We start from the raw sequence: 12,032 nt of genomic DNA, 5'->3' as shown, positions 1-12,032 counted from the left end.
TTGCGATTACCGAATGGGATAGTACTCACCGCCACAGATTAATGACCATCATTACCGTCTCGGAATAGATACAAGCACATCGAGCTTCATCCGATCAGCTGGATGAATTTCACCTTGAAGGGGCCCAATCCAAAAGTTCCGGAGGTCATCTCCTGGAACTCTCAAGAACAAGGCCCATCTTACATGCAAACTCTGCTACTGCGCAAACATAGGTTGCAATTAAAGAGAAATTGCAAGGCCGTCACAATGGCCCGAGGCCAATGCTCCGACTAAGTCAATTTTCTCTTGCAATCACCATGCCGCCGTTCACAGAGAGATCTCCCCATTCACTTGTGACGCGACGCACAATCCAAGGGCTAGACGCGAGCTCGCCCTTGAAAGGCCACTTTCCAAGGCATCCCCCGATGTTTTAAAATCACCAAGTAGACGCGGTGAGGGCTGGCAACCGCTGCAAAACCTTTTTCCGAAATTGCGCCAGCTGAGTGACAAGAAAACATGATCTAAAGGAGAGTCCAGGAATAGCACCCTCGAGGGTGGGCTTCATGCCCCTCTCTAATTGATTCAACGTCGGCGTCCACCGTTTCAAAATCCGACATATCCATCCGCCCTGACAGCGGCGTTGAATCAATGAGCTGGGCACGGGAGAGGCTCGCGGCAACCACCTCCCCCATTGTAGCCGCGATAGGCTCGCAAAAAATATTGCTAGAGCGCCAAGTACCCACCTCATGGCTATCGACAAGGGCTCGCCATTAGATCAACTTCGAAATCGCAGAACGGACGCGGTGTAGAATGGCAACCGCTGCCAAGTCTCTTCCGTAATTGCGTCGGTCTAGTGATCGAAGAAGGTGATCTAAGAGAGGGTCCAAGCGTGTAGGCATTCGTTGGGGGATTCGGGCCGATGGCAAAAATTTGTGCAATACCCGAGCAACACCGGACGGAGGTGCAAGACGAGGGCTCCCGTTTTAGATCGAGTTTTAAAATCACCGAGTAGACGCGGCGAGGGGCTGGCAACCGCTGCCAAACCTTTTTCTGAAATTGCGCCAGCTGAGTGACAAGAATACATGATCTAAAGGAGAGTCCAGGAATAGCACCCTCGAGGGTGGGCTTCATGCCCCTCTAATTGATTCAACGTCGGCGTCCACCGTTTCAAAATCCGACATATCCATCCGCCCTGACAGCGGCGTTGAATCAATGAGGGGGGCACGGGAGAGGCTCGCGGCAACCACCTCTCCCCTTGTAGCCGCGATAGGCACACAAAAAATTTTGCTAGAGCGCCAAGCACCCACCTCATGGCTAGAGACAAGGGCTCGCCATTAGATCAACTTCGAAATCGCTCAACAGACGCGGTGTAGAATGGCAACCGCTGCCAAGTCTCTTCCGTAGTTGCGTCGGTCGAGTGATCGAAGAAGGTGATCTAAGAGAGGGTCCAAGCGTAGGCATTCGTTGGGGGATTCGCGCCGATGGCATAAATTTATGCAATACCCGAGCAACACCGGACGGAGCTGCTAGACGAGGGCTCCCGTTTTAGATCGAGTTTTAAAATCACCGAGTAGACGCGGTGAGGGCTGGCAACCGCTGCCAAACCTTTTTCCGGAATTGCGCCAGCTGAGTGACAAGAAAACATGATCTAAAGGAGAGTCCAGGAATAGCACCCTCGAGGGTGGGCTTCATGCCCCTCTAATTGATTCAACGTCGGCTTCCACCTTTTTTCAAAATCCGACATATCCATCCGCCCTGACAGCGGCGTTGAATCAATGAGGGGGGGCACGGGAGAGGCTCGCGGCAACCACCTCTCCCCTTGTAGCCGCGATAGGCACGCAAAAAATTTTGCTAGAGCGCCAAGCACCCACCTCATGGCTAGAGACAAGGGCTCGCCATTAGATCAACTTCGAAATCGCTGAACAGACGCGCTGTAGAATGGCAACCGCTGCCAAGTCTCTTCCGTAGTTGCGTCGGTGGAGTGATCGAAGAAGGTGATCTAAGAGAGGGTCCAAGCGTAGGCATTCGCGCCGATGGCATAAATTTATGCAATACCCGAGCAACACCGGACGGAGGTGCTAGACGAGGGCTCCCGTTTTAGATCGAGTTTTAAAATCACCGAGTAGACGCGGTGAGGGCTGGCAACCGCTGCCAAACCTTTTTCCGAAATTGCGGCAGCTGAGTGACAAGAAAACATGATCTAAAGGAGAGTCCAGGAATAGCACCCTCGAGGGTGGGCTTCATGCCCCTCTAATTGATTCAACGTCGGCGTCCACCGTTTCAAAATCCGACATGTCCATCCGCCCTGACAGCGGCGTTGAATCAATGAGGGGGGCACGGGAGAGGCTCGCGGCAACCACCTCTCCCCTTGTAGCCGCGATAGGCACGCAAAAAATTTTCCTAGAGCGCCAAGCACCCACCTCATGGCTAGAGACAAGGGCTCGCCATTAGATCAACTTCGAAATCGCTGAACAGACGCGCTGTAGAATGGAAACCGCTGCCAAGTCTCTTCCGTAGTTGCGTCGGTCGAGTGATCGAAGAAGGTGATCTAAGAGAGGGTCCAAGCGTAGGCATTCGTTGGGGGATTCGCGCCGATGGCATAAATTTATGCAATACCCGAGCAACACCGGACGGAGGTGCTAGACGAGGGCTCCCGTTTTAGATCGAGTTTTAAAATCACCGAGTAGACGCGGTGAGGGCTGGGCAACCGCTGCCAAACCTTTTTCCGAAATTGCGGCAGCTGAGTGACAAGAAAACATGATCTAAAGGAGAGTCCAGGAATAGCACCCTCGAGGGTGGGCTTCATGCCCCTCTAATTGATTCAACATCGGCGTCCACCTTTTTTCAAAATCTGACATATCCATCCGCCCTGACAGCGGCGTTGAATCAATGAGGGGAGCACGGGAGAGGCTCGCGGCAACCACCTCTCCCGTTGTAGCCGCGATAGGCACGCAAAAAATTTTGCTAGAGCGCCAAGCACCCACCTCATGGCTAGAGACAAGGGCTCGCCATTAGATCAACTTCGAAATCGCTGAACAGACGCGCTGTAGAATGGCAACCGCTGCCAAGTCTCTTCCGTAGTTGCGTCGGTGGAGTGATCGAAGAAGGTGATCTAAGAGAGGGTCCAAGCGTAGGCATTCGTTGGGGGATTCGCGCCGATGGCATAAATTTATGCAATACCCGAGCAACACCGGACGGAGGTGCTAGACGAGGGCTCCCGTTTTAGATCGAGTTTTAAAATCACCAAGTAGACGCGGTGAGGGCTGGCAACCGCTGCCAAACCTTTTTCCGAAATTGCGCCAGCTGAGTGACAAGAAAACGTGATCTAAAGGAGAGTCCAGGAATAGCACCCTCGAGGGTGGGCTTCATGCCCCTCTAATTGATTCAACGTCGGCGTCCACCGTTTCAAAATCCGACATATCCATCCGCCCTGACAGCGGCGTTGAATCAATGAGGGGGGCACGGGAGAGGCTCGCGGCAACCACCTCTCCCCTTGTAGCCGCGATAGGCACGCAAAAAATTTTGCTAGAGCGCCAAGCACCCACCTCATGGCTAGAGACAAGGGCTCGCCATTAGATCAACTTCGAAATCGCTGAACAGACGCGCTGTAGAATGGCAACCGCTGCCAAGTCTCTTCCGTAGTTGCGTCGGTCGAGTGATCGAAGAAGGTGATCTAAGAGAGGGTCCAAGCGTAGGCATTCGTTGGGGGATTCGCGCCGATGGCATAAATTTATGCAATACCCGAGCAACACCGGACGGAGGTGCTAGACGAGGGCTCCCGTTTTAGATCGAGTTTTAAAATCACCGAGTAGACGCGGTGAGGGCTGGCAACCGCTGCCAAACCTTTTTCCGAAATTGCGGCAACTGAGTGACAAGAAAACATGATCTAAAGGAGAGTCTAGGAATAGCACCCTCGAGGGTGGGCTTCATGCCCCTCTAATTGATTCAACGTCGGCGTCCACCGTTTCAAAATCCGACATATCCATCCGCCCTGACAGCGGCGTTGAATCAATGAGGGGGGCACGGGAGAGGCTCGCGGCAACCACCTCTCCCCTTGTAGCCGCGATAGGCACGCAAAAAATTTTGCTAGAGCGCCAAGCACCCACCTCATGGCTAGAGACAAGGGCTCGCCATTAGATCAACTTCGAAATCGCTGAACAGACGCGCTGTAGAATGGCAACTGCTGCCAAGTCTCTTCCGTAGTTGCGTCGGTCGAGTGATCGAAGAAGGTGATCTAAGAGAGGGTCCAAGCGTAGGCATTCGTTGGGGGATTCGTGCCGATGGCATAAATTTATGCAATACCCGAGCAACACCGGACGGAGGTGCTAGACGAGGGCTCCCGTTTTAGATCGAGTTTTAAAATCACCGAGTAGACGCGGTGAGGGCTGGCAACCGCTGCCAAACCTTTTTCCGAAATTGCGCCAGCTGAGTGACAAGAAAACATGATCTAAAGGAGAGTCCAGGAATAGCACCCTCGAGGGTGGGCTTCATGCCCCTCTAATTGATTCAACGTCGGCGTGCACCTTTTTTCAAAATCCGACATATCCATCCGCCCTGACAGCGGCGTTGAATCAATGAGGGGGGCACGGGAGAGGCTTGCGGCAACCACCTCTCCCATTGTAGCCGCGATAGGCACGCAAAAAATTTTGCTAGAGCGCCAAGCACCCACCTCATGGCTAGAGACAAGGGCTCGCCATTAGATCAACTTCGAAATCGCTGAACAGACGCGCTATAGAATGGCAACCGCTGCCAAGTCTCTTCCGTAGTTGCGTCGGTCGAGTGATCGAAGAAGGTGATCTAAGAGAGGGTCCAAGCGTAGGCATTCGTTGGGGGATTCGCGCCGATGGCATAATTTTATGCAATACCCGAGCAACACCGGTCGGAGGTGCTAGACGAGGGCTCCCGTTTTAGATCGAGTTTTAAAATCACCAAGTAGACGCGGTGAGGGATGGCAACCGCTGCCAAACCTTTTTCCGAAATTGCGCCAGCTGAGTGACAAGAAAACATGATCTAAAGGAGAGTCGAGGAATAGCACATCCGGGGTGGGCTTCATGCCCCTCTAATTGATTCAACGTCGGCGTCCACCGTTTCAAAATCCGACATATCCATCCGCCTTGACACCGGCGTTGAATCAATGAGGGGGGCACGGGAGAGGCTCGCGGCAACCACCTCTCCTATATAAGCTATTAGTGCGAGGCTCGCTCTGCATTAGAAATTAGCGAACACAACGACATCCGCCTTAAAAATCCAAATCCTTTAAAATTCCTACCAAACAGCCATTCACGACCCAATTTTTTATGAGGTCGGCAGAGGAGCAAAAGATCGTCATCGGTTAGGAGATGTGAGTTCATGGAGCCGAGGGACTGAAATGGTCATCGAGCTCATCCGATCAACTGGATGAATTTCACCTTGAAGGGGCCCAATCCAAAAGTTCCGGAGGTCATCTCCTGGAACTCTCGAGAACAAGGCCCATCTTACATGCAAACTCTGCTACTGCGCAAACATAGGTTGCAATTAAAGAGAAATTGCGAGGCCGTCACAATGGCCCGAGGCCAATGGCTCCGACTAAGTCAATTTTCTCTTGCAATCACCATGCCGCCGTTCACAGAGAGATCTCCCCATTCACTTGTGACGCGACGCACAATCCAAGGTCTAGACGCGAGACCGCCCTTGAAAGAAAGACCACTTTCCAAGACATCCCCCGATGACACATTGGAACGTCAACCGCTGTCGAACCACTCCCAATGTTGTGCCGATCGAGTTGGCACAGAGGCGACCTTAGGGAGCTCCCGCGTAGCAATCGGGATGTGCTTTCGTGCCCATCTCTCACAAAAACCAATGTTAGCTGTGGACAAATTTGGAATCCAAGGGCTCGCATCCATCGATATCGTCGGCACTGGGTCTATATATTCAAAGGCCACGGAGAGGTTCCGATAAGAGAAGCTCCCCTGCTCGCTCGCACAAACATATCCCAAATTCTAGACACAAGCTCCTGCCCTTAGCGTCGCTCTCCAGATCACCGCAATGACACATTGGAACGACAACCGCTGTCGAACAACTCCCGAAATTGTGGCAATGGAGTGAGAAAGAAGAGCAACTTTGGGGAGCCGCGCATAGCAAACGGGCTGTGCTGCTGCTTCATTCCGCTCTTATATAGATCCGAAATCGTTGATTTCGTTTGGAATCCGAGGCTGCATTCGTCCTTGCTCAAACAAGCAATGGCTCTTCTAATCGAATGGCCACGGGGAGCTTCCGATAACAAAGGCTCCCTTGTCACTCGTGATGCGCAGGCCAACTGCTAGACGACGGGTCGCCCTTCAGATCGCTGCCCAGGCAACCACCACAACGGCACCATTGGAACGACAACCGCTGCCGAACCGTTATGAAAATTTTGTGCCAAAGAAGTTGTTGCGTAGAGAACGACTCTGGGGAGAGAGCCCTCGCATAGCAAAATCGGGATGGCTTCACGGCCCTCCCAATAGAAACGATGCTGGTGCCAATATTCCAAAAATCCGAATAACGTGTCTTTCGCGAACACCAGCACTGATTTCTATTGGGGAGGGTCGCCGAGAACTTTTGTTATCAAAGCTCCCATTGTAAGCCGCGATAGGCACACAAAAAATCGCTAGAGCCCCAAGCACCCACCTCATGGCTAGACAAGGGCTCGCCATTAGTAGATCAACTTCGAAATCGCTGAACAGACGCGCTGTGGAATGGCAACCGCTGCCAAGCCTCTTCCGTAATTGCGTCGGTCGAGTGATCGAAGAAGGTGATCTAAGAGAGAGTCCGAGGCTAGGGATTCGTTGGGTGATTCGCGCCGATAGCAAAAAATTATGCAATACCCGAGCAACACCGGACGGAGGTGCTAGACGAGGGCTCCCGTTTTAGATCGAGTTTTAAAACCACCAAGTAGACGCGGTGAGGGCTGGCAACCGCTGCCAAACATTTTTCCGAAATTGCGCCAGCTGAGTGACAAGAAAACATGATCTAAAGGAGAGTCAGGGAATAGCACCCTCGAGGGTGGGCTTCATGCCCCTCTAATTGATTCAACGTCGGCGTCCACCGTTTCAAAATCCGACATATCCATCCGCCCTGACAGCGGCGTTGAATCAATGAGGGGGGCACGGGAGAGGCTCGCGGCAACCACCTCTCCCCTTGTGGCCGCGATAGGCACGCAAAAAATTTTGCTAGAGCGCCAAGCACCCACCTCATGGCTAGAGACAAGGGCTCGCCATTAGATCAACTTCGAAATCGCTGAACAGACGCGCTGTAGAATGGCAACCGCTGCCAAGTCTCTTCCGTAGTTGCGTCGGTCGAGTGATCGAAGAAGGTGATCTAAGAGAGGGTCCAAGCGTAGGCATTCGTTGGGAGATTCGCGCCGATGGCATAAACTTATGCAATACCCGAGCAACACCGGACGGAGGTGCTAGACGAGGGCTCCCGTTTTAGATCGAGTTTTAAAATCACCAAGTAGACGCGGTGAGGGCTGGCAACCACTGCCAAACCTTTTTCCGAAATTGCGGCAGCTGAGTGGCAAGAAAACATGATCTAAAGGAGAGTCCAGGAATAGCACCCTCGAGGGTGGGGGCTTCATGCCCCTCTAATTGATTCAACGTCGGCGTCCACCGTTTCAAAATCCGACATATCCATCCGCCCTGACAGCGGCGTTGAATCAGTGAGGGGGGCACGGGAGAGGCTCGCGGCAACCACCTCTCCCCTTGTAGCCGCGATAGGCACGCAAAAAAATTTTGCTAGAGCGCCAAGCACCCACCTCATGGCTAGAGACAAGGGCTCGCCATTAGATCAGCTTCGAAATCGCTGAACAGACGCGCTGTAGAATGGCAACCGCTGCCAAGTCTCTTCCGCAGTTGCGTCGGTCGAGTGATCGAAGAAGGTGATCTAAGAGAGGGTCCAAGCGTAGGCATTCGTTGGGGGATTCGCGCCGATGGCATAAATTTCTGCAATACCCGAGCAACACCGGACGGAGGTGCTAGACGAGGGCTCCCATTTTAGATCGAGTTTTAAAATCACCAAGTAGACGCGGTGAGGGCTGGCAACCGCTGCCAAACCTTTTTCCGAAATTGCGCCAGCTGAGTGACAAGAAAACATGATCTGAAGGAGAGTCCAGGAATAGCACCCTCGAGGGTGGGCTTCATGCCCCTCTAATTGATTCAACGTCGGCGTCCACCGTTTCAAAATCCGACATATCCATCCGCCCTGACAGCGGCGTTGAATCAATGAGGAGGGCACGGGAGAGGCTCGCGGCAACCACCTCTCCCCTTGTAGCCGCGATAGGCACGCAAAAAATTTTGCTAGAGCGCCAAGCACCCACCTCATGGCTAGAGACAAGGGCTCGCCATTAGATCAACTTCGAAATCGCTGAACAGACGCGCTGTAGAATGGCAACCGCTGCCAAGTCCCTTCCGTAGTTGCGTCGGTCGAGTGATCGAAGAAGGTGATCTAAGAGAGGGTCCAAGCGTGTAGGCATTCGTTGGGGGATTCGCGCCGATGGCATAAATTTATGCAATACCCGAGCAACACCGGACGGAGGTGCTAGACGAGGGCTCCCGTTTTAGATCGAGTTTTAAAATCACCAAGTAGACGCGGTGAGGGCTGGCAACCGCTGCCAAACCTTTTTCCGAAATTGCGCCAGCTGAGTGACAAGAAAACATGATCTAAAGGAGAGTCCAGGAATAGCACCCTCGAGGGTGGGCTTCATGCCCCTCTAATTGATTCAACGTCGGCGTCCACCGTTTCAAAATCCGACATATCCATCCGCCCTGACAGCGGCGTTGAATCAATGAGGGGAGCACGGGAGAGGCTCGCGGCAACCACCTCTCCCGTTGTAGCCGCGATAGGCACGCAAAAAATTTTGCTAGAGTGCCAAGCACCCACCTCATGGCTAGAGACAAGGGCTCGCCATTAGATCAACTTCGAAATCGCTGAACAGACGCGCTGTAGAATGGCAACCGCTGCCAAGTCTCTTCCGTAGTTGCGTCGGTCGAGTGATCGAAGAAGGTGATCTAAGAGAGGGTCCAAGCGTAGGTCATTCGTTGGGGGATTCGCGCCGATGGCATAAATTTATGCAATACCCGAGCAACACCGGACGGAGGTGCTAGACGAGGGCTCCCGTTTTAGATCGAGTTTTAAAATCACCAAGTAGACGCGGTGAGGGCTGGCAACCGCTGCCAAACCTTTTTCCGAAATTGCGCCAGCTGAGTGACAAGAAAACGTGATCTAAAGGAGAGTCCAGGAATAGCACCCTCGAGGGTGGGCTTCATGCCCCTCTAATTGATTCAACGTCGGCGTCCACCGTTTCACAATCCGACATATCCATCCGCCCTGACAGCGGCGTTGAATCAATGAGGGGGGCACGGGAGAGGCTCGCGGCAACCACCTCTCCCGTTGTAGCCGCGATAGGCACGCATAAAATTTTGCTAGAGCGCCAAGCACCCACCTCATGGCTAGAGACAAGGGCTCGCCATTAGATCAACTTCGAAATCGCTGAACAGACGCGCTGTAGAATGGCAACCGCTGCCAAGTCTCTTCCGTAGTTGCGTCGGTCGAGTGATCGAAGAAGGTGATCTAAGAGAGGGTCCAAGCGTAGGCATTCGTTGGGGGATTCGCGCCGTTGGCATAATTTTTTGCAATACCCGAGCAACACCGGACGGAGGTGCTAGGCGAGGGCTCCCGTTTTAGATCGAGTTTTAAAATCACCAAGTAGACGCGGTGAGGGATGGCAACCGCTGCCAAACCTTTTTCCGAAATTGCGCCAGCTGAGTGACAAGAAAACATGATCTAAAGGAGAGTCGAGGAATAGCACATCCAGGGTGGGCTTCATGCCCCTCTAATTGATTCAACGTCGGCGTCCACCGTTTCAAAATCCGACATATCCATCCGCCTTGACACCGGCGTTGAATCAATGAGAGGGGCACGGGAGAGGCTCGCGGCAACCACCTCTCCTATATAAGCTATTAGTGCGAGGCTCGCTCTGCATTAGAAATTAGCGAACACACCGACATCCGCCTTAAAAATCCAAATCCTTTAAAATTCCTACCAAACAGCCATTCACGACCCAATTTTTTATGAGGTCGGCAGAGGAGCAAAAGATTGTCATCGGTTACGAGATGTGAGTTCATGGAGCCGAGGGACTGAAATGGTCATCGAGCTCATCCGATCAACTGGATGAATTTCACCTTGAAGGGGCCCAATCCAAAAGTTCCGGAGGTCATCTCCTGGAACTCTCGAGAACAAGGCCCATCTTACATGCAAACTCTGCTACTGCGCAAACATAGGTTGCAATTAAAGAGAAATTGCGAGGCCGTCACAATGGCCCGAGGCCAATGGCTCCGACTAAGTCAATTTTCTCTTGCAATCAACCATGCCGCTGTTCACAGAGAAATCTCCCCATTCACTTGTGACGCGACGCACAATCCAAGTGCTAGACGCGAGCTCGCCCTTGAAAGAAAGACCACTTTCCAAGACATCCCCCATTCACTTGTGACGCGACGCACAACCCAAGTGCTAGACGCGAGCTCGCGCTTGAAAGAAAGACCACTTTCCAAGACATCCCCCGATGACACATTGGAACGACAACCGCTGTCGAACCATTCCCAATGTTGTGCCGATCGAGTTGGCACAGAGGCGACCTTAGGGAGCTCCCGCGTAGCAATCGGGATGTGGTTTCATACCCTTCTCTCACAAAAACCAATCTTAGTTGTGAACAAATTTCGCCGCAATGACACCATTGGAACGACGACCGCTGTCGAACAACTCCCGCATTTGTGCCCCGATGGAGTGAGAAAGAATAGCAACTTTGGGGAGCCGCGCATCGCAAACGGGCTGCTGCTTCATTCCGCTCTTATATATAGATCCGATGTCGTTGATTTCATTTGGAATCCGAGGCTGCATTCGTCCTTGCTCACACAAGCAATGGCTCTTCTCATCGAATGGCCACGGGGAGCTTCCGATCACAAAGGCTCCCTTGTCACTCGTGACGCGCAGCCCAACTGCTTTCCGAAATTGCGCCAGCTGAGTGACAAGAAAACATGATCTAAAGGAGAGTCGAGGAATAGCACCTCGAGGGTGGGCTTCATGCCCCTCCAATTGATTCAACGTCGGCGTCCACCGTTTCAAAATCCGACATTTCCATCCGCCTTGACACCGCCGTTGAATCAATGAGAGGGGCACGGGAGAGGTTCGCGGCAACAACCTCTCCTATATAAGCTATTAGTGCGAGGCTCGCTCTGCATTAGAAATTAGCGAACACGCCGACATCCGCCATAGAAATCCAAATCGTTGAAAATTCTGACCAAACAGCCATCCACGACCCAATTTATTATGAGGTCGTCTAAGGAGCAAAAGATTGTCATCGGTTAGGAGATGTGAATTCATGTAGCCAAGGGGGACTGAAATGGTCATCGAGCTCATCCGATCAACTGGATGAATTTCACCTTGAAGGGGCCCAATCCAAAAGTTCCGGAGGTCATCTCCTGGAACTCTCAAGAACAAGGACCGTCTTACTTGCAAACTCTGCTACTGCGCAAACATAGGTTGCAATTAAAGAGAAATTGCCAAGCCATCACAGTGGCCCGAGGCCAATGCTCCGACTAAGTCAATTTTCTCTTGCAATCACCATGCCGCCGTTCACAGAGAGATCTCCCCATTCACTTGCGACGCGACGCACAATCCAAGTGATAGACGCGAGCTCGCCCTTGAAAGGCCAGCCCACTTTCCGAGACATCCCCCGATGACACATTGGAACGACAACCGTTGTCGAACCATTCCCAATGTTGTGCCGATCGAGTTGGCACAGAGGCGACCTTAGGGAGCTCCCGCGTAGCAACCGGGATGTGCTTTCGTACCCATCTCTCACAAAAACCAATCTTAGCTGTGAACAAATTTAGAATCCAAGGCTCGTATCCATCGATATCGTCGGCACTGGGTCTATATATTCAAAGGCCACGGAGAGGTTCCGATAAGAGAAGCTCCCCTGCTCGCTCGCACAAACATCCCAAATGCTAGACACAAGCTCCCGCCCTTAGCATCGCTCT

This window comes from Cupressus sempervirens, chromosome 2 (assembly GCF_028749045.1).
Source record: "Cupressus sempervirens isolate cs-2001-9-10 chromosome 2, ASM2874904v1, whole genome shotgun sequence".
NCBI lineage: Eukaryota > Viridiplantae > Streptophyta > Pinopsida > Cupressales > Cupressaceae > Cupressus > Cupressus sempervirens.
Note: the sequence above shows the minus strand (reverse complement) of the source record.